Here is a 24,691-nt window from a genome sequence, read left to right as displayed (position 1 = left end):
TACTTAATAATAGAATAATTTATATTTTCACCATATGTCTTTATTATATCAGTCCAGATTATTCTGTTTCTCATGTGATATCAGCCCAATTTCATACACTACACATTGGGGAAATAATAGAGAAAAGTGAAAACATAGTGTTTATAAGCTTGTGATGGTGTCTAGCTAAAAGGACAACTAGGCAGTTTCTCCTGCATATTTACAGAAGGAACAAATGGATTGTTGAATTATTTACTCATTTCTAGCCTACAAACTATATTCAATAATAGATAATGAGGGATGTCATAAAATTTTGTCACAGAAAAGAGCAAACGTGTCAGAGTATGTATATATAAGCACATATAATAACACTGTCTTATTTGGGACACATTACAGACATGTTAAAGGTGCACACTTTCTTTATATATAAATTAACGTATTTATGAAAATACGTGAAATGCTATCATAAGTACGTAGTAATAATTATTTTTAATTAAATGCTGAACTTTTAAGAAATAATGTTGAAATAATTTTAAAATTAAAAGAGAATTTGTTATTTGGAGATTTACTTTTCAACAAAAAGAGCTCTACTTTATAATGAAAGCAAAGTAAATTGGTACTTCAAAATATTATTTCAGCATGTATTAGCATTTTTATGTCTTTCGGTTTTTCTTTTTAAATATATACTCAACTAACTCAACACTTACAGTGATTAATTAGTAGATTGAACTTAGGACACCACAAGTATAGATAATATTTATAATAACTGAGAACTGACATTGGATGAGCTTTATTTAAAAATAATGTTTGTTGATTTTACAAACTATTATATTTACTTATATTTTGTTTTTATTTCTTTTAAAATTTCTCTTTAATATTCTTTGATAAATTAACATGGCTAATAAGTCTAATATATTAATATAATATAAATAAAAGACCAAATACAATGAATAACTCTCTGTGGACCTTCCACAATTTAATAATATTAGTTTCCAAATTTGAAATACCAGCAAATCATGAAACATTTCTTCCACATAATTTATGGTAAAAATATTAGTTTAAATTCAGTCACATTGTGATAAATATAACTGCAAGTAAACTACATTTTTAAAATATAGATTAGTGTATCACAGAATCAAATTCATATTTACATGTCACACTTTGAATTTTTAAAAAAGAACACAGGAAGACTTTATGGCTAAAAACAATTCCAGTTGATATATATTGAGATTTAACAGATTGCCAGTCCCTTAACTAACTATTGGCAGCACAACAAATTAGACAAAATTTAATATCTAATGATCCTAACTTGTTCAATTTACAGATCATACAAATCAATTTTATTATTTTATAAAGAAACAAACCAAAAACTAGTAAGAACAGTCTTGGACAAACTTACAGAGCCCATAAAACTTATAGACAAGTATAGTAAAACTCCTTGACATAAAGCACAAGGGCCGGCAACAGTGGGAAAGATATATAAGGAAGATGATCTCTTACCACCACTAGGCTGGAAGGAGCAAGGATATAATGTAATTGATGAAAATCAGAAAGAGGAGGCTAGGGAAGGTCATTTGCCAGTAACTATGGCCTTTACTCTGCCACCACAAAGTGAACCTAAAGGAAAGAAACTGAAGAAATTAATAACACATCCTTACACTCCTCCCTTCCTCAGATCTACTGCCTGACTTTAGGTGTGACTTACACTAACTGGAAGCAAGGAAGCAATGGAGCCAAATAATATATACAAAACAGTTCAGCATCTAGAGGCAACGTGTAGCATGGTGGAGAGTGATTCTGGACAGGCAAATGCATGATATCTACATTCCCCACCCTTTTGGCCCTCAGCATCTACTCGTTTTCTTTATTAAGCTGAAAATCTTGTATTCCCAATACAGTCTCTTATAATCTATTATGTAATCATAGGTGATATTAATTTGATTATACTTCTTCCTAAAACCTAAATTACTAGGTACACGGCATTCTTTATATAAGGCAGTGGGAAAGGGTTGGTAAAATGAAATGATTTATTAGTGTAAAGCATACTGCCATAGTCTTCTTTTTATATTTAGTCATAAGACCTACTATTCTAAACATGTTCAGCTTCTTCCTACTACGTGTTCCCTTTAACTTCTGCAGCCATCTCAGCTGAACAGGACCCTTTTGTTAGTGGAGAAACCCAAATGTTCACTTCCACATTATGTAAGCCCTTGTGAGTCTTGTCTTGAGTTTCTGAAGGTGTTGTATTAGGACCTTTGGTGAGGGAGAACTAAAAAGCACCCCAGTGAGTTACATTGGATAGAAAAAATTATATTTTCCCTATTATGAGGCAGTGAACCAATTTTTTCTGGAAAGTTAATAGAGCAACCTTCTCCTCTGCTACAGATTCAGTGGAAGAAGAACCCAAAATGTGCAGGTTACAATCTCAGCTTCTAATTAATCAGACAGGTGATTTGCTTCTCTCAGAGAAGCATTCATCCCTCAGGCACTAGGACCTGAAAATCTCAGGACTCAAAGCAGAATTTCCTCCAGTGAATTGATAGTTGTAACTGTGTGATAATCCAGTCACACCTCTTTCCCTTCATTTCCGTAAACTTTGTCTATGGCAGAGATGCCATTATAAAGAGACTTTGATTTAAGGAATATATCCTAACATGGTAGAGAAACTCTGAAGTGTATGTTCCCTAAATAAACTTGTATTTGGCTGTTTCACCATGTAAGCTGCTTCTGGGTGATGAAGTCTAGTGAAACCAGTGAATTGAGTGGTAATGAACCTATTTTATCTTGCAGTACAGTCAGGTTTGAATAAAGTTATGTCTGTACAACACAAATCTGAAAATAACTTTACTGCTTTTAAAGCATTCAATAATTTTTCATTTCCTCTAAAATGTGGCCCCAAACTTTTAATATAAAATACAAATGTAAGATCAGGCTTTAATCTTCCTTTTTTCTTTTATTGTCTACTAGCATTTTGTAGATTCTCAAAATGTAGCTACATGAGACCTCTTGCTATTTACATTTTTAATGTTTTGGACATTTGGCTATAGTCCTGCATTTCTGAAGATGCCCTAGGTCATATTCATACTTATCCAGTACACATTCTTCAAATTCAATTCAAAGGCTATTTCTTCTAAATTAGCTACGCCTTTACAGCAATTTTATAATTTCTCCCCTTCTGTATCCTTTTGAAAAATCTGCTGAAATATCACTGAGAGCAATCAGTATTACATGTACTGTACCGTTATGCAACTCTGTGGCTCACTTCTGGGTTTAAGCTCCTTGAAGCCAGGGAACCATGGTACTGATACTTTTCAATCGTTATTTGTTGGATTTAAGTTGGCGCAAATTTGTATGTTAGGAAGAACATGATAAAATCATAAATTATGGTCCATCATACTTTATTATTAAGGCTTTCAATTTGTTTTCCATCTTTTCTTCAGGGATCTATGTTATAAGCAGAGAACTTAAGTGGTGCTATTTGCATTTCTGATGTTGTATAATGCACATTTGATTATTCTCTGCTATCAACTTTTGCAGAAGTGGCTGCTCCAAGTAGAGAGGGAAAACATCTTCAAAGTCTCCTGCTGACTTAGCAAACACTGTAAATACTTTTGAATAGGTTACTGAGTACTTAGAACTTATTTGTTATCAATGATGATTAAATCAGCAAACATGTATTAAAATGTGGGTAAACCTACAGTTTAATAGGATAATAGCATCTTACTGTGAGAGTGGGGATCGTAACTACTTTCAGTGTTTTAAAGTATGTGTAACCAGTTAGTTTTGTAATAAAGTTTGCAAGCTATGAAAGCGTTAAAAATATGAAAACTATTTCTAAAACTCCAGATAATTGTTCAAAAATATTCATTTGTATGTATTTTCTCTGAGTTTGTTACATTACAAAGTGTTCACTCAGTAACTATGTGAAGCTGAAAACTGAAAATTTCAGTTTCCAAAAGCATGCTGAAAATTCCTACTTATTTTCAGTAGATACTAATAACTTGTTGGGAAATAATGCAAATTGGTTGGATATTGTAATTTTATTAGCAATAATTAAGACAATAATGTCCACAAATTTAGGGTAAACCAAAAGTTTATTTTTTAGGATAATATTATGGCTTTGTGTAATTTTTATTACAATTTAAACCTAATGTCTTATGTAATCATGGAATTAAATATGGAGCTGCATCAAATATTTGCTGTCGCCTCAACTTTCAAAGCATAACTAGTAGTATAAATGTGCTGGATATTAGAAAAATAGTTTGCTCATTCATTTGATTATTCATCAATCTTTTATTGCTTTTTATACTCATTCAACAAATACTTAATGTATTATGCAGGAGCATTTGAAGAATCTCTGGGAACATACTGATAAACAAAACACTGATAGCCCTTCACAATGCTTACTGTTAATGGAGAATCTAAACAAAGTACTACAGAATAGCTACCTAGATGAATGAATGGATGGATACATACATACATACATAATAGTTAAGTAGATTAGTTAATGTGAAGACAAATTGAAGATAAAATTAATGAGTATAACAGAAATATCTAATTGGAATTGAGATTCAGATTAGGTATATTTGAAAAATGAAAAGCTATGAAAGGTAACCCAGTAACCAATGGGAAGGGCATCCCAAGGAAAGGAAGGAATGCTTGCTTTGGTGTGATGAATATTTTACTGTGTTCAAGGAATTGGAATAAAAAATATATAACTAGTTTAATGAAGGGAAAAGTGGAAGCAAGAGAGACTAGATCTGAAAGTAAGGCACGTATAGAAAATGGCAAAGAGGAAACATATAGACTTTGTGAATTTGCCTAATTGGTATGGAAAATTATTGAGTTGTTTGTATCACAGAATGGTTGCAGTATTATGATTATTGAAAAATCACTACAGAGAAAATTTAGACACTGAACTTTGGTGCTAAGAATGGAACAAGGGAGACATGTAGAGGCTTCAGGTCGTGCACAATGATAGTGGCTATACTAAGATGGTGACGGGGTTAGAAAAAATAGTGGATGTATGTGATATTTATCCAAGATGTTAGATACGTATAAAATGGTAATATTTTGAATACCAAAGTAGGGAGAAAATGGACAGATAAGATTATTCAAATATAATCAATCCCCTAGCTTTTAGGAAGAACCAATTCGTTAGATGAAATAAAATTTATTGAAATGAAGAGACAGGAATTCTAAACACAGACTAAATTGCTTCACTAAATTGTTAGAAGTTAGGTTGTAAGACTGGAATGGGGAAGCGGTAGGACGGGAGATGAGTCATTCATTCAATTCTGAAGATATTAATCTTAAGGTGGCTAAGAACATATGTATGATGGACAATGCAATATTGCATTTGAATATATGGATCTGGATTGTTACAAATAGAAAACATCATTTTGATAGATGATACCAGATGGTTTAAAAGACATGTAAATAAATTTATCTAGAGACAGAGTGGACATGATAAAGCAGAGTGTGGAAATGAGTTTGTCTAGTATTGATACAGCAGGTTGAATAGTTAGAGCTATGAAATGATAGAGAGGAAATATGTAATCTGATGAATATTAAGAAAAGAAAGTATTTCAATAGAAATATTAATTGAATTGTGGGATGTCAAGCTAATTGACTAAATATCTTAAAAATAATTTAAATGTTAAGATTACTGATTTGTTTATATTTCATGGAAAGATATATAATTTGCCTGCATGTATTATGCCTAAAATTAAAACTAAGGAGGATTTAAAATATTAATGAGTTACATTGCATCAATAGATTTTAAAAGAGAATCCTTAGAGAAAAATAAACTTGCATGTGAGTTTCCTTATAAAATGAAACTGATCTATAGCATTAATTAAATTTAGAAATTGTTTATGTTATAATCAGTCTTTACAGAATGTACAGCATTGCATGAACTTATGAAAAGGGAATAATACATGGGTCATTATCAATTTTGTTAAATAAGTATGGTATAATAACCTGTTGGATTTTAATGATCATATTTAGAGATAACGAGATTCAGAGTTAAAACTGGCATTAAATGGTTTATAACAGGTAAACTCCTGAAATTCTTCAATGTATAAAATTAGACTTAAATTTGTTAAAGTCTTAATGACATTCAGAACAAAAGAAATGTCCTTTGATCCATAACCACTCCATGTTTTGCTTCAAATGCATTTATGTTTAATAGCAATTACTTGAATCAAAGCAAAATTAATCCTCATTTCATCTGAAGTTAAAAAGCACCTGTGCGGCTTTTACAAATTCAAATATCGAGATATATAGAATTCTGTTTCCTACCTACTCCATTATTTCAGGATTCTCTAGAAAAGCTCCAGTCTTACAAAAGCAGCTGCTTGTATTTAGCGATAATCCTCTGTACTATTAGTTTTGTCTTTTGGGAAAGGAAATTGATTACCTGACCTTAACGTAGTGAAGATTCTGTGTGTGTCTTTCTCTCTGCCTCAGACAGTAAATCAGTTATGTAAACAGTGAAAAATAATTAAGAGTACAATGATGGTTTTAGTTTTGTTAGAAAAACTGATAGAAGGCCAAAATAAATAAATAAATAAGACTTTCATTGGTTTGTTTTTATTTTCCCTAGCAGGTTACAAATTCACAGGCTGCTGCCTTAAATAATGCATTTTTTGGTGAGTTTTTGATAACTTGTAAGCACATTTGTAAACTTTGTAGCAAAGAGAGCTGATGGGGAGAGGGGTGACATTAAATAGGTTTACATATCATGATGCCTATGTCCTTATTTCAATGGAAAAAGTGCTTTTCAGCTTGGAAACTCTTTCCATTCATAACCTCAACAAAACAGACCAAATATAAACAATAAACTGAACATTTTCTCTTCATTATACTTGGTTAAAGTTGTTCATTAATCTATTAGTTATGAAGAATTAAAGTTAATGTCAATGTTCCTTTGAATGCTTTAATTATTTGCAAAACACAATTAACATTGTTCTCAAATTGAATCAAAAGTCAGTGATAATTTACAAATACTATTGTTTCTTGTCCTTACAATAATTTATTGATGTCCCTTAAAACCTTATGAAAGAGTGTTACAGACCACTGAGAAAAATTCTATCACTCCAGAAAAGACAGGTAGTCCTTCCAGTAAGTGCTCACGGCCAGCCTGGGCAATGACTTAGTTACTTTCTGGATCATAAAGAAAATGCAAGTGAAAAAACAAAACAAAACAAAACAAAACAAAGAACCTCATGAAGGAAAGATTAAGGTTGTGAATTCTCAGGGGTATGTGTAGAAAATAGACACCATACCTATTTTCTAAGACTGATACACACACACACACACACACACACACACACACACACACACTGCCATGTTGTTTCACAGTTTTTCTTTGAAAATGTGTGGTTTTTATTTCCCAAGTTTACCTTTTCTTTAAAATATTTGTAGTCTTCTAAACCTGTTTTTGTTGTTGTTGTTGTTGCTATTGTTGTTTTAAAGTCCTCCCTTTTCACTTGACATGGACCAGAAGCTTTATTTCCTCCTCTTTCATTTAGCCATTAGAAGAAGAATCTAGTGTCCACAACACGAACCATATCCCCAGAGCTTCTTAACGCTCTGAGTTCAACAATCACTTTATTTTAGGTCTCTCTGCAGATTCCTCTTTCTTTCTAATTTGTTTAGGTATGCAACTTAAAGAGTGTTTGCCTTAACCAACATTTGCTTTATACAAATATTACTAGTATTTATAAACAAAGAGTTTCAAAACATGTGGTTTGCTATATTGTTTAAAGCAGAAGTCAGACTATAAATAACATTATAGAATCTTTCACACCATTTTTTAATATAAAATTTATCTTGTTTCTTTGTGGGTTTTATTCCCTTTATTCCTTTTAGGATACATTTTCGTTTCTAAATGTTTTGAAGAATATTGGAGTTTTCACTGTTTTTTTAAATATATCATAGATTTTTAAAATACATTAATCAGTTTATAATTTTGAATTTTATTATCCATTAACATTGGAAAGCTCGTTATTTGGCTAGGTTATATTTAAAGTAATATTTGTAATTTATCCATCAATATTTTCTAAATTGGTTTTATATATATCTTATTGTTATGGTTGATGGGATATTTATTTTATTGTAATTTCTAATTAGTTACTGCAATTTTATGATTCATCTCTTACTTTTGTATGCTTATTCTCTATCCATAAAAATTATTTTTAAATACTTTTGACATACTATAGACAATAATATTTTCTGTAAATGATATTTTTCTTTTTTTTGATACTTGTGATTCTCATTTCTCTTTACTTACCTTATGGAATTAACTATGGCTTCCAGTATAATGTAAAATGATTGGGATATAGCAATTTTTCTTTTCCTTTTTTTTTTTTGTTTGCTTGTTTTTTGTTTTGTTTTGTTTTGTTTTTGAGACGGAGTCTCGCTCTGTAACCCAGGTTGGAGTGCGGTAGGGCGATCTCAGCTCACTGCAATCTCCACCTCCCGTATTTAAGCAATTCCTCTGCCTCAGCCTCCTGACTGGCTCTGGGACTACAGGTGTGCTCCACCACCTTGACTTTTATCTTTCTATTATTTGTGTTTATTCAGTTAAAATAGTAGATTTTATTAATAGATACTTGAATATTTAGCCATTCTTGACTTCTTAGGAAACACAGTGTGAATTTGATGCTAGTGAATTTTAAGAAGGTTAAAACACTTCTGGTCCTTCATCTAAATAATTGGGAAAAAAGAATTTTGGTTGCTCGATTATGAATGTATAATCCAAGGAAACCAAATCCTCATTATATTACTGAGAAACACTGCTTAGGATATCGTGGCTTATTTTTCATAGCCATGTGGATTTGCTAATTCTCTCAGAAAAAATTAATCAAACTTCCTCTTGGGGGTATATACACTGCTGGAAAATCTGAAGTAGTCCCATTAAGACTTTTTTTGTGGAGATCTTTGAAATATGGAGGAGCTACTATCTTTGAATTTATCATGTTCTTTTACTAGACTTCTGATTTGCTTTTCTACTTCCAATATTGTCAGGCTTATTTGTATATTCATATATTTTAAAACAAGCTGGAGTCTAATTCTAATTTAAATTTGGTTTGTCTAACAGGTTTTGATACTCAGTACTTCATTAAAATTTAGATCTAAGTGTTTTAAAATAATTGTTGTGATTATTCTCTACTCTTGTTTGTGGCCATTTTATTTCAATTTTAATTATGGTGATTTTTAGATTATATTTATCTTTCTATTTTGAGTTTATTTGCATATAGGCAGGTTACTGTGTCCTGGTGGTTATATATATATTATATATATATTATATAGAGAGAATATATATTCTATTTGTTATTAAGAATAACATTTATTATTTATTTGTTGTATACAGAAGTCACCCATTCACCAAATATATATTTATACATCACTTACTATATGTCAGGTTCTTTCCTAAGAACTAAGAATATGGAAGTCAATCAAACAGATTAAAATCCCTATTTAAATTAGTTTTAGGGTAATACATAAGATTAAAGGAGCAAAATATAGTGTGTCTTAAATTATTATAAGGTAGAATATAAAATACAGCAAGATAAGGGAAAATATAAAGAACTGTGAAGGGCCTGAATTCTATCCTACTTGCAACTCAACATACTAGTTTTCCACAATATCATGGACTGAAGTGGTGAGACTAGCAGGTAAGAGATAAATGGCATTATTACTGATGATACAAAAAGGAGAAAGAACATCAGCACATTTGCCTCGGTTATTCTTGACTCCAAGTCCCAGAGGGATAATGCTAATCATTGTGGCAAGATACCTGTATATGCCTTTTGTTACATTGCAGAAGAGAAACCCTGAGTATAAAAAAATGAGTATTTAATAATAGACAGTAAGAAACCTGTCATTTGTTCTGAATAAAATACAATGTCTATTTTCCAAGACTGTCCAGTATATAAACACACTAGAGAAGATAGTCCAAAACAAGAGACCATCGGGCCTTTGTTCACTAGACATACAGAATTGCAAAAGACTGAAGAATCTCCTAAAAATATTCACTCCTTGTCCCTACATGATTTTGGCTTTAGTTGAATTGTCATGTGTAAAATGCTCTAGGACATTCTAATTTATCTGACCAATAGAGGCTGGGACAAATTTTGTTCCAATTGGCTCATACAGAATTTAATTATGGCTATCATCCATAGGACTCTAAGCAGCAGGATAACTTCCCAAAAGGAAATTCATCAATAAACTAACTTTAGCGTAATTATGGGTAAATTGTCCTACTTATCATCCTACTGATTTACTTGTGGTGTTTCCTCAAATATTTGCAAGTTTTTTAATAGCCACCTTTAATTAAGGTACATGTCACCATGGTTTTAGGAAGGAAGTGAATTAATCCTCAAGGTTAATTCTAGGTAAGAAACAAAGTTCCAGGAGCACATGATGTGAATAAAAAGAAAATATTGTTTACAATTATTAGGGGCCTGCAAGTAGTACCTACAACTGCCAAGAGGAACATGGTGACAACGCCTACAATATGACCTTCCAGATGGATGGCAGATCTTGGGGCTCTTGATTCCGTTGAATAATTGAGAGTAGTTCTTGTTTTTAAAATAAATGTCTAAGGGTAGTTATCCCATTCTGCAGAACATGCCCATATCAACAACCTAATGCCGTTTATTCATCCCATGAAAAGGTTGAGAAAGGGTTATGAGAATAAGAGCAGAAAGGGCATCCAGAGGTATTGTCAGGCATTTGACATGGAAGGTACAGGAGCTAGGGCCATCCTTTTCTATTTCTGAAAGAATACTTTCTAAGATTAAAGAAAAACGGGGGTGACAATATTTTAATACTCACACATCAACTTTTTATCAAGGTGTGGGAGAAAAAAGGGCATTCTTATAAAACTTACAGAGACTAATTATGTTTCCCCCTTTGGCCTGGAGTAGGGATACTTACTGACTGGAATATTCAACAAGTGGTCATTATCCTTATGATCCTAGATCATTCCCATCCAAAAAAGCAAACCATGTGACTAAATTTGAATTAAATTTGAAAACTCAGGCCAGCATGAAATTTATGTTAAAAGAGGGTTAGAGGGAGAAGAATTATGCCCAGAAATAGCAGATCAGAAAACGTAATTTTCCAAAAAGGCTGTATGAACCCACTTACCGTTTTTCATGATTAACTAAAAAGTAGCAAATAGGTTAAGATCCATTTCTAGGAATAGTTGCATGTGTTGGTCAAACTGCATTACTAAGGTCCCTGGAGGAAATTAGGGAGTTAGAGTCAGAAATGTTTTTGAGTCAATTTTTGAGAAGGTTGCTCTAATGCTCAGCAAATTTACATAATTGTGAATGAGGCAGACTGTGAAAAAAAATCAAATCTTTTGATAATTTTGAGTGCTTATGAATTAAAAGGCACACATTGGCAGTTTGGAAATGGTATGAAGCGTCAAAAGCATAGCACAATTTAGTATTAAGGGCCATAAAAGTAGAGTTAACTTATCAGGATGGAAAAAGAACACTAACTTTAACAGTTTCAAAATATTGGTGTAATGCCACTGACAGCCTCAAGAGGGAGTCAAAATTTTGAGGCAATCAATCCTCCATAAAGGAGCACAGCTCATACCCCATGTTATGTGGCCTCCTTATTAAGAGATGAACTCCCATTCTCTAGGTTGCCTGTTCACTCTGACGGTAGTTTCTTTAGCTATGCAGAAGCTCTTTAGTTTAATTAGATCCCATTTGTCAATTTTGGCTTTTGTTGCCATTGCTTTTGGTGTTTTAGATATGAAGTCCTTGCCCATGCCTATGTCCTGAATGGTATTACCTAGGTTTTCTTTTAGGGTTTTTATGGTTTTAGGTTTAACATTTAACTCTGTAATCCATCTTGAATTAATTTTCGTATAAGGAGTAAGGAAAAGATCCAGTTTCAGTTTTCTACTTATGGCTAGCCAATTTTCTCAGCACCATTTATTTAACAGGGCATCCTTTCCCCATTTCTTGTTTTTGCCAGGTTTGTCAAAGATCAGATGGTTGTCAATGTGTGGTATTATTTCTGAGGGCTCTGTTCTGTTCCATTGGTCTATATCTCTGTTTTGGTACCAGTACCATGCAATCTACTCATCTGACAAAGGGCTAATATCCAGAACCTACAAAGAACTCAAACAAATTTACGAGAACAAAACAACCCCATCAAAAAGTGGGCAAAGGATATGAACAGACATTTCTCAAAAGAAGACATGCATACACCCAACAGGCACATGAAAAAATGCTCGTCATCACTGGCCATCAGAGAAATGCAAATCAAAACCACAATGAGATACCATCTCACACCAGTTAGAATGGCAATCATTAAAAAGTCAGGAAACAACAGGTGCTGGAGAGGATGTGGAGAAATAGGAACACTTTTACATTGTTGGGATTGTAAACTGGTTCAACCATTGTGGAAAACAGTATGGCGATTCCTCAAGGATCTAGAACTAGAAATACCATATGACCCAGCCATCCCATTACTGGGTATATACTCAAAGGAGTATAAATCATGCTGCTATAAAGACACATGCACACGTATGTTTATTGTGGCACTATTCACAATAACAAAGACTTGGAATCAACCCAAATGTCCATCAGTGACAGACTGGATTAAGAAAATGTGGCACATATACACCATGGAATACTATGCAGCCATAAAAGGATGAGTTCGTGTCCTTTGTAGGGACATGGGTGCAGCTGGAAACCATCATTCTCAGCAAACTATCGGAAGAACAGAAAACCAAACACCGCATGTTCTCACTCATAGGTGGGACTTGAACAATGAGATCACTTGGACTCTGGAAGGGGAACGTCACACACCGGGGCCTATTATGGGGATGGGGGAGGTGGGAGGTATCACATTGGGAGTTATACCTGATGTTAAATGACGAGTTGATGGGTGCAGCACACCAACATGGCACAAGTATACATATGTAACAAACCCACACGTTGTGCACATGTACCCTAGAACTTAAAGTATGGTAAAAAAAAAAAAAAAAAAAAAAAAAAAAAAAATACAAAAAAAAAAAAAAACAGAGATGAACTACTCAAATTCAGTAGAAGCTACAAGTTTGACATGTACTGATCACCGCCTCATAACAAACATGTAGTACTTTAATTTGTGTCTATCTGTAATGGTGATGTATTGCTCATCTGGTACAAAAATGGATGCAGGTAGATGGGGGCAATAAACCAGTGCAGGCCCTATAAGCAGATTGATTGTAGTGGGTATAATCAGAGAATGGGCTCTCACTGCTGGCTTCTACATGAGTGACCCAGAGAGTACAATCAGCAGTTGTGATTTGCTTCCACAGTTCATAGGCCCCAAAGTGAGATGCATTTAACATGCCAACCTGCAGTTTCTGAAGTAAAAGACCAAAGAGCTAGTCCATTAGCAATATTCCATAGGTCAGTACAAGTATAACAAAATTCATCAAGGAGAGTATTGGGCAGTGCTATGAAAAAAATTTGTCTTAAATCCTGCCCATTGAACAGAGAAAAAAAATATCTCCATTCAGTTCTTCATGAATGACACTGAGGTTAAAAAGCATCACCAGCTCGGGGATCACCATTGAATTTCAGTTTAGTTGAAACATGAGTGAATCAGGTTGAAGCATTTAGGGGAACTTTTATGAATTGTGGACCCCATTTAGCTAGGAGATTTTTCTTCAGAGAGTAGAATGAGGATTTCAGTTCCCACAAAGAACTAGCTGCCAATTTTTAATATCAAGTGGTGATGGAGTAGGGCCCAGGAACGCTGCATTTTTAAATGTACCATTTATGCTTGACAAATGAGGTTTGTTGGGACTTCCCACTTTGTTAGTCATAGAGTCTGAGTTGGCTCACCCCAAAATATCAGATTAGAGACTCAGAGTTCTCTAGGAGTCAGACATTTTCTTTTTACAAGAGCCCAGTAGCAAGCGAATAGCTGTTTATAAAACACAGTTTACCTGGTAATCATGCTAGAGAAATGACAGGTCTAAAATCCAAAGGAGCCACCTTAGGTGGAGTATATCTTCCTTTGCCAGAGGCTCTAATCAGCAAAATGATTAGTCACACAGGCTTGTAGCTCAAGATATCATCAGGGTTGCATGTCCCCAACAATAGACTCCACAGCTTTCTAGATATTTTCCAATGAAGCCTGTTGATTTGGACCCTATTCAATAAATACTGATTTATGAATTAGCAAATATCCAAAAAAACAAACAAGGATGCCTAAGTGATGCACTTAGTGTCTTCAGTCCTTGACTTCAATATGGTTCTGGGCCTCCCTTTTTACCTGTGGGGAGTTGAGGGGACAGCAGTTTTTCCTTGACTGCCAGAGGGATAGAGCTTTGTAAATCTTCTCACATAATCCAAAGAAAATTTATTTGGTGAACAGGCCCCTGAATTTTGTCAGAAACTGTCACCTCTGTCTGCTGGCAGAGGTTTGCTAACAAAGCAATCAGGTTGATGAAACTGAGGCTTCTGACTTGGCATCATCTATAAGTGAGATCTTCAGACAGCAGAGGTAAAGATACTAATGGTACATCCTGATTTAACAAAGGTGGTGGAAAGGGATTCCAAGAGAGTTTGTCTCCCTAACACTTTTCTACATTCAGCTCTTCATTATCAAGAAAATACTCTCTGGCACTTTGGGTACAAATATTTAACTAATTGAATTCTATTATGCACTCAAATGTAGAAGCAACAATAGTATATTTGTGTGGTATAAAGGGCCTCCAACACAAGACCATGATAGGCTCCATTCTCTACTGTGAATTTGCCCAAAACCCATCCATTTAATTCAGACACCTCTGCCCCATGACTCAAGGCAGGATTTTGACTTTGGCGCCTGTGAGAAACAAACTCACTTGTCCAAACCCAAAGAATGGACTCAGAGATCCGGAAAACAGCAAAAGTTAGACTTTTAATGATGGTCTTGCAAGATCAGGCGTCTGATGAGCAGGCACACCCAGCATAATTTCAACAAGCAATTTATCCCCTAGTGTGCAGGTCTCTTTCCCAATTCTTCATAGAGTGAGTACTGTGGGGTCACGATCTTTCCAGATGTTGCTTATTGATTGTTGGGTAGGGGCTTTAGGTATTCTTTTTAGGGTTTTCTTGCTGCATTTTGTTGCAGCCCACAATGTATTGCAATCCTAGTTAATCCTAGTTAGCTCAGGGACTTTTCAAGTAGTTGACTTATGACTTAAGAAGCTGGGCAGACTGATAAGAACAGACAAAATGAGCTATTTTGCAGGCTTGAAACTTTTATCTTAGACTAAGCTTGTTTCATTCAGGTGTGGTGGGGGGGGGAAGGGGAGAGGCCCACAAGCAGGCATTGGTTTTCTATTCAGGGGCTTAATACACCCTGTTTTTTCTGTAGTTTGCTGACCTAAGCCAATTCAAGGCACTTTGTCTTGGAAATGGACCACTGTATGCATTATTTTCTTCAGTGCCTGACTCTAACAGAGGGATAGATATTTTATTTGTGCTTCTCTCCAAAGCTACTCAGTATATGCAAAGAGGTGTGTATGATTTTCAGTCTTTGCTGTGGACACTGAGTCTTTGGCTCCAACTCTAATCATCTTTTTCCTTAAAGCATATTAGTTCAGGATAGAGGAAGAGAAAGAAGTCAGGAGTGCAGAGGAGCATAGTTTCTTTGTAGTAAGGCTTACAGTGGCATTCCAAAATTCCATATTAACAAAGCCTAACAAAAAATTTTATGGGTCCACTTTCAGTATTACAGAGCATGGCAAAAATGATAGATTTGGAACAAAAAGACACTAAATAAATAACTGGCGTGATCTAACCCGTTGGCTACTCAACTGACATAGGTAGCATTCTTCAAACCCAACAAGAAACAGCTATTCCTCTTTCAGGTATAGATAGCTTCATCTTCTTCCAATAATGAGAAGGCTAATATTTTCAGTAGTCGTTATATCCATCTCTAGTTATGTTAATTAGTCCTCAATTTTTCTCAGTGAACTACTGAACATAGATATGGTGCAAATAATAAAGCTAACTTGTGAAGATAGCTTCTAACAAATTGTTTTTAAATTAAAATGCACAGAAGTACAGAAAATAAAAACATTTTACATGTATACACACATATAACAAGCAAAGAGAAAATAAGAAAAGCTCTTAGGTTGTTATTACGATGTCAAGGTTAATATTTATGACTTATTTCTTCTTCTATCCATTCCGTATTTTTCTTGTCCAGGTTTATTCCCTTGTGGGGTTACATAAATGATTTTTGAATGGTCTGGCTTCTCAAAATTTTTCTCTTTGTTAGATGCTATAGTTTTCCATTAATCTGTACTATTGATAATGTAAGTACAAAGAGGCACCTTCAGAGAATTTTCTGGTTTCCAGACATATTCTTTCTTTTGGCTTGACTGATTCTCTACACAACATATCTATTTGCCATGGACACTTTGAATATTATTACATAGTTTGGAAAATAATGTTCAATTGAGAGTAAAGCTTGCATTGCAGCCTGGACTTGCTTCAGAGCCTTCTCTTGCTCTGGTTGCTGCTTGCAATTGGTGGTCTCATGAGTGACTTTGTGATGAGTCGAAGTCTCAAAAGTCTTACTGTATTATATTGACAGGTACAAAAACTTTTCTTGACTATAAAGATGTGCTTCAGACCACTGAAACCCAGGAATTTTATGTAGCTAACAGGCCTCTGAGGTTTTATGGTATTTATTTTTCAACACTATTTCAAAGGGTGGAAACTTCTTTTGTAAAGGATAATATAATAAATACTTTAACATTTGTTGCACAGAGTGGTGCTGCTGCAACCACTCTACTTTACAATATCAAAGTATCCATAGATAATATGGAAAGAAACAAGCATGGCTTTGTTCCAATAAAGTTTTATTTACAAAATATTTAGCCTGCAGGCTGTAGTTTTCCAATCCTTCTTCTAGTTGCATAGGTCATACTGAGGCACTCAAGTACTCTTGACTCTTTTTTCTCTTAAAATTCAATCAAAATGATGCAGTCAATAATGAGCATCATAATGTTTTGTGGAATTCTATAAAGATTTGCAGATCATATTATGGCAGAGAGCACAGCCCTGAGGCAAAGTTGTGAAGTTGTACTATTGGTCTTACTAGGTAAAGAAAAATTGCTTCTAATAATCTTTGCAAATTGATATGAAATATATATATAGAGAGAGAGCAAAGATTTTATATATGTGTATGTGTTTATATATATATTAGTTAGGTCAATAGCTGCATGCCAAGTGCTAGGATCTGTGATGATTTGTCCAATAACAATACTATGTCCAGACAGCAGTTTCAACTGGAGTTAAAACCAGATTAACTTTGAAATAATCCATAGTTATTATTCAGCAGCCATCTGATTCTACACAGGCTAAAAAAGGTGACATTAAAGTAATTTAGTAAATGCCATCACCAAAATTTTTTTAAAATACATTTATAATGGCAATTACTCTTGCAGTTCTACCTAGGATATAACATTGCTTCTGTAGCATTAGACTCATTACTAATGTTATGAGTCTAATGGTAATAGTATGTGATTATGTTGCCCCTTACAAAGTATCTACTCCAGAAACACACACACACACACACACAACTTTCACAGGCTTTTAAAGTACAGAAAGCAAGTCTGTGAAGAGAAACAAGAGGGAAAAATACTTTCAATAATAAGGAAAGCACAGAGTAATCCAGGAGTCCAAAATCTCTTCTTTTATCTGAATCTAAAGTTTCCATTTCAAGTATTTCAAGTTTCAGAGTCCTCCTGTTTCCCAATCCATACACTATTTGTTATATGAGAACTTGGCAAGGCTGTGAATTCAGTTGATGTTGTATTTTGCTGCACACATTAAATTTCGTGTTTGATTTTTAGCAATATTGGTTCTGTGGATACAAGAAATAACAGACTATTTTGTGGCTGCCATGGAAACTTTAGTTTTATTTTTCAGACTGTAATGTAAACTGATAGTTACAAGCTTGAGCTTATCATTTTCTCTCTATAAGCACTGCAGTGCAGTTAGAGGAATCCATATAATACCACAGTCAGATAGTTACCATCATCACTTCCATAACAGTCAAGTAGAATGGACTCTTGGGCTCCCAAGGCACTTATTTCAGTTAGAAATTTATAACAACCAACTGCATGTAATAACTTTATAAATTAGACACCACCACACACTATGGATTGCTAGCTACTTAGTGATCATATGCAAGGAACACAGCACTACATGGAAGCCCAATCTAATCCAGGAGAGACTGTCTCCTGGAATCTCCCTCAGTGTCAATTCTGTATCAGTTAGATCTAGTTCAGAGAAAGAAAACACATTTGGAATTTGAAAAAGAGAATTTTAATATAAAGAATGTTTAATTAGACAAAAGTGATCGGCTACTAAAAGAGGTAAGAAAGTACACTAATAAATCCAAAATTAGCAAATGCAAAATGAAGCAACTATTTGGAGACTAGTAAGAGTGGTGAAAACAGAGGATGCCCACTCAAAGAGATTCAAATCTCTTTAAAGAAAGATTGACTCACACAGAAACAAACAAATAAACAAAACAATGATGTTGAAAGTTGCCTGAAAGTGTGGGCTAGAGCCATTATGTAGAAGTCACCTACAATTGCCACCAGGTATGAGCAGGCAGAGGTGATCTAGAAATGTGTTCACTGGGTTGAAAAGACCTGATAGAAGGCATAGCCAGAGCTGCTATGGGAAGGACCTTTGGGTAGAGAAAGTTAACTCAGGCACAGGCAGAAATAACCTATAGAAGCAGTTACTTATGTAAGGAAGCTGTTGTCGGAAAGGTGGTAAGAATTCATTTGTAGAAAAAGTCCATTGATGGGGAGAGTGTGGTCTCAGATTGTAGAATGAGATGTCCTCTGCAAAGTACTGTAGAGTTAGAGAGAGAAAAACTTGACTGACAATTGTCATCAAAACATCCTCTGTGCGGAGAAAGTCTATGAGGTCCAATGATATTGTTGGTGAAATATGATTAAAACAAAATTTCCTGGTACCCTAGAAAATCTCTTTATAAAAGTATGAGAAATCAACCTGTTTTGTTATTGAATAAGCATTAAAACAGGGTGTGATGGGCATCACAAGCAGTCATTAAAGAGATTAAGACAGAAAGAAATCTCACCTTTTCTTATAGCCAGGCAATATATTGTGCACATTTTCTCATGATAAATAAAACCTAGAATTGGGCAGTGCCGTTTGTTACAAATAGTTCATCCTGAACCACCTGGTCATTGTGGTAGTTGCTTATTTTGCTAATTGCCTTCAAAAGAAAAAAATAAATAAATAAATGTCTTGAGTTCTTATGATAGGAAATAGGTTTGCAGTTTGAAAGCCAGGTGCCATTTAAAATCAGGCTTCTACATCTTAGGAAACTGGGAGATAGGACTACTATCTTCTGTGATGATTACATTTCAAGGCTTTGACCAGATTCCCAGGTCTCTAGGTTGCTTATTTATCCTTTTAAGTGACTTGCATACATTTCTAAGATACAAAGAACTTACAAGTTTTCTAAAGTGAAGTTTTCTAGGAAAAGGGTGGAAGAGTAGCACGAAAGTCTCTTTATTTTCAAAGGGAGAATTAAGTTTCTTATTTTAACTTTGTATTTGCTCTTACAATATGAGCACCAACAGGTCTCAGCAAACGTTTTTGTGTTTGTTTGTTTTTTTTTAATTGAAGCAGGACTAGAACCAGGAAAGCAAGGGACCTCTTGCCTCTGTTTCTTTACAGCGTTATTCTAGCACTTTCTTTTTCAAAGGCTAATCTCTTTTTGGAAATTTATTTTTAATAGTATATATATAGTTCTTGTAATTTTTAAGAATAAATGAGTTTGACTGCAAATATCCATATATCATTTTGATGGCAAACTGATATGAGCTCTAATTCATGTGAACTTACATTCATTTCCTTAATTATTAAACTTACATGAATAATATCAGTTTCAACTGTTGTTTAGAGGAAATATAAAATATACATGTGAGTGAAGCAGGGTGGTCTACGGTGGGTGATCATTAAGTGGGGTTTTCATTAATGTACAAATGAAAAACAATGAAAAAATCAGTAATAACAATAAAAACTGACACACTTCAGGTGACATTTTTCCCATTACTTTTTATCAGCTATGACCCTCATAGAATATGTCTGAAAGTGTTGTGTCTTTTTCAAATTCATTCACCTCAGTCTCAGCAGAATAATTTAAATTAAGATCCATAAAGTATAAAATAATGTCTCTCATACCCATAAATAAATGAATATTAAGTACACTTACCTTGGGCTATCACTTTTGTCACCAAAATTTTAATTTTACTTACTAAAACTTTTACAACGAGTTTCAAAAATATCAGTTACATACATCCAGGAGAAAAAACAAAAACAAAAACAAAACCTGGCCTGATTACTTAGTGTTAAAAAAAAGCTGGGGTTTTATTTAAAAACAAATATGAATAATCAATGTAATTCAAAGGCATTACTAAAAGCAGATGTAAACTTAGGCTTGAGTTATATAGTAATAGAATATAGATCCAGAGAGGAAAATGTCTCAGTATATAATTTGATGGTTAGAATTTATCTAGAGATGACAAAGAAAAGCCCACATACACTCTTACTATAATTCTGAATGCAGAGTTTATTAACAATGTTAATTGCAGATGGTAAGAAGACAAAAATATTTTTCACTGTGATATTCAAATACTCACTGTAAATCAGATATCAATAAATACAGACATGTCTCAAAGGTTACAATAGGAATGAAGAAGTTCCAAAAGTTTTGTCACTCATGAAGTGAATGAAGTTAATGAGGATATGCATTTAAAAACATAATAAATGAGATGTTTATTATTCTATCAAATAACATTTGAAAAAATCATTTCTACCCAACATAAATTTGGTCTAATATATAAAACAACAATGGATGAAAATAATTTTAGTAACAGTTTGTGCTTAAGGAAGGTGAATTGGCCATCTCATAGGTTCGTTCTTTCTTTCTCTTTTTTACTTTAACCAACAAATGAGAGGTCATTTGCTTGCAAAAAGAAACACAAAATCTGCAATTCACAATTTCTACTCTCATAAGTTGACACCAATCCACCTTTGTTGAAAACATTTCAGAACCTTTTCAGTAAGTTAACCAGAGGGCCTTGATGGCTTCTTTTTAAGAACATCTCCAGTGCATCCCACAGTCATTGACTTTATAATGGTTAATTTATTTGACACCTACCGTATTTTTCACATAGATAGTATAGATTTACATTAGATTTCAGTTGTAGAGTTTATACATGAGCATTTTAATTTTTCATGTTTTTACCTGGTTTCTTTTAAGAGTATGTCAAATTTGATATATATGCATTTTGTCCACGTTTAAAATACACTGGCAAGGCTTAGATGTACAAAGTTTCTTTGTTACCCTACAAATTCTGTCATATGTTTGTTTTTCTATTTGTAGTTTATCTGGGGAGATGCAGATAACATTTATGATCTTTACTTGCTCATATGAGAATTGCTGCTGTTAAAATACCCTGAAAACAGCATTTCAAATTAAGCCAAAAATGATTTGCCCCATGCTGTTGTCATCTTGTGTGAGACTTAAACAAGAAACAACTGTGAAATAAAAGCTACTAGGAATGCCCAGAAAACTGAAGTGAAACATAAAGAAACACAACCATGACTGGATAGTACATTTTCTTTCCCCATGCTTCTATTAAATGAAAAAAAGATGATAATGTGTGAAATAAAATTCCTAAAGACCACAAAACAGACAGATTTTAATTCTAAATATAGCAAGGATTTATAAAATGGCTTATTTCTCCAGTATTTTGTTCACTATCTAAATGAGCAATGATGCACTAATGGTATATTAAATGGTGATCCATTTTTTGTGATATTCTTTTAACATTACAAGGAACACTTTTTGAAATGTTTAATGTTTTAAAATATATGTGTCAATATTAGAAGAATAGTTTCATACCTTGCTTGTTTCTATCAAAATTACTATACATTTATTGCTGGATCAAAAATGCTAGTTTTTAGAACAATATTTTTCCAAATGTTTGACTGCTGCAGTAGACTTCTTTTTTTTTTTTTTTTTTTTTTTTTTTGAGACAGAGTCTTGCTCTGTCACCCAGCCTGGAGTGGCATGATCTCGGCTCATTGCAACGTCTGCCTCATGGGTTCTAGCAATTCTCCTGTCTCAGCCTCCCGAGTAGCTGGGACAACAGGTGCCCGCTGCCATGTCAGGCTAATTTTTTGTATTTTAGTAAAGATGGGGTTTCACTATGTTGACCAGGCTGATCTCAAACTCCTGAGCTCAGGCAATCCACCTGCCTCCCAAAGGGCTAGGATTACAGGTGTGAGCCACCATACCCCACCAGTAGCTATTTTCTTGACAAGTTTTGCTCCATTTTTTAGGTTTTGTAGCTTCAGCCCTGGGATATTATTAAGGCAGCACCTGATGGGGTAGAAAAACACTGAACATACCTCAAATCAACCACATTCAATTTCAAAGTATGAGTTATCTGAAGCAGTACAGAAACGATTATTTTGTGTAAAATGATTTGTTCCATTTCTAACAATTTTATATTTAGTAGACTCAAACAAAGTTTGCAATTAAAATGGTACCATTAATGAAGGTGTCATTTGGAACACCAATTATTAGGCATTAAAAGGTGTAACAATCTCCTGTATTTACTCTCACATCTGATCACATGTGTGTGCATTTTGGATAGTGTAATAGTATTTGAAGATGTGTTTCAACTCAGAATTCATGTAATAATAGCCATGTGGTATAAATGTAGTTCAAAGTATTTCCATAAAAACTCAATTTATTGTTCCACTGATATTTAATAGTCACCATGTGATTTTTTTCTTGTGTAGGCCTTAGGAAATTTGACTCAAGATGCACTTGGCCTAATGGAGAATGAAATTTTCTCCTCATGAAAACTTCATTAATAAAGTGAGGAAGCACACCAAAAGACTTGCCTGAGATCTGACTGTTAGTAAGTGACAAAGCCAAGATTAAAAAGTAAGTTTGTCTGGCTCCAAATGCTGTACTCTTTCTACTACCAGAGAGTATTTTTTAAGGTTGATACTATAATCTTTTACAACATGTAGCCAATTAAATATAAATCAGTAAAGCAATAAGTACAAAAATTAATATTGGGGACATTTAGCCTATCTGAAGTAGAAGAGGAAGAAAGTTTTGGCAAAATTAATGTATTTACAAACACAATATTAGTCTCTCATAATCTTTAAGTGGTCTTAAAATTTTCTTCTTATTTGTGTGTGTGGTTTCATTTTTTATTCCAATACTACAACAGGTATGGATTACCAGAGCTCTTTATCCAAATAGTGCTTGCAAATAAACTGAAACCAATTAATGATTTTAATATGTTTACATGCTAAAGTCTGTGTTAACCCATAAACTTTTTCGTACACAATAAAAATTTTATTGGATTTTCAAGGTTAGAAGCCTTCAGAGAAGAAAAGTATTCCATACGTAGTTTTTTACAATGATATCAGTAGATCGATATGTGATATCTATAACAAATATGCATTGTAGAAGGCAGATTCAATAAAGAAAAGATTAGAACATGGGAAATAAATGGAAAACATTGATAATCAATCATGATGCTTGTTCTCACTAAGCCAGGACAAGACCTCAAAATCCTTCTCAAAAAGTGCTCCAGCCAGCCACTACCAATTGATCAGAGTTGGCATGTAAGTTGAAAACCTATTTACCATCGCTGCCCTCAATTCCATTCTCAACACTGCTGCCACACTTGTCTTTCTAACTTTCCATTCCCCTACTGAAATCCTTCAGTGACTTGACAGTGCCTTCAGGATGAAGTATAAACTCTTGAATATATCATAGAATGTCAGTATAGTTTCTGCCTGTCCCTTCAGCCTCAATGCTAAACCTACTTCCCCAAACTCACAATACAGAAACATGCACACACACACACACACACGCACACACACACATACTTCCTAAAATGGACAAACACATACATGACAACACACATTTGAACATACACTCATAGATACAAACACAAACACACCTGTACCCAACTCAAATAATAGTAACAATAACAATTAAAAAATAGCAAAATTCTTCCTTAACAGTTATACGTATTGTTTTGTTGTTGTTTCCTTTTTCACCCTCCCCACTCCCCTCTCCACTTTTCAAATTGTGTAATTACTACTTAGGCATTCTAACATATCTCTTCCCTGACTACTTGGGCTGACTCAGGTACTCAAAGTGTCCCTTTTTATTTAATTTTATTTGTTTTTTAGAGACAGGGTCTTGCTGTGTTACCCAGGTTGGAGTGCAGTGGCGTGACCATAGCTCACCACAGTTTTGAACTCCTGGGTTCCAGTGGTTCTTCCACTCAGCCTCCTAGTTACCTAGGAATACAGGTGCACACTACTAGCCTTGCTATTTTTTTTTTTTTTTTTTGGTAGAGATTAAGTCTTGCTCTGTTGCCCAGGAAGGTATTGAACTCCTGGTGTCAAGCAATGTTCAAGCCTAGGCCTCCCAAAGCACGAGGATTACAGGAGTGAACCGCCATGTGCTGACTTATTATTTTTTTTGTGTAAAAATTATTAGTACTATATGCTCTCATATTGCCATATTGGAATTTTAGTATTGGCTTAAGTACCTCTCTCCAGATAGACCGTATAAGCATAAAAATAAA

This window comes from Macaca thibetana, chromosome 17 (genome assembly GCF_024542745.1).
Source record: "Macaca thibetana thibetana isolate TM-01 chromosome 17, ASM2454274v1, whole genome shotgun sequence".
Taxonomy (NCBI): Eukaryota; Metazoa; Chordata; class Mammalia; order Primates; family Cercopithecidae; genus Macaca; species Macaca thibetana.
This window is presented reverse-complemented; position numbering follows the sequence as displayed.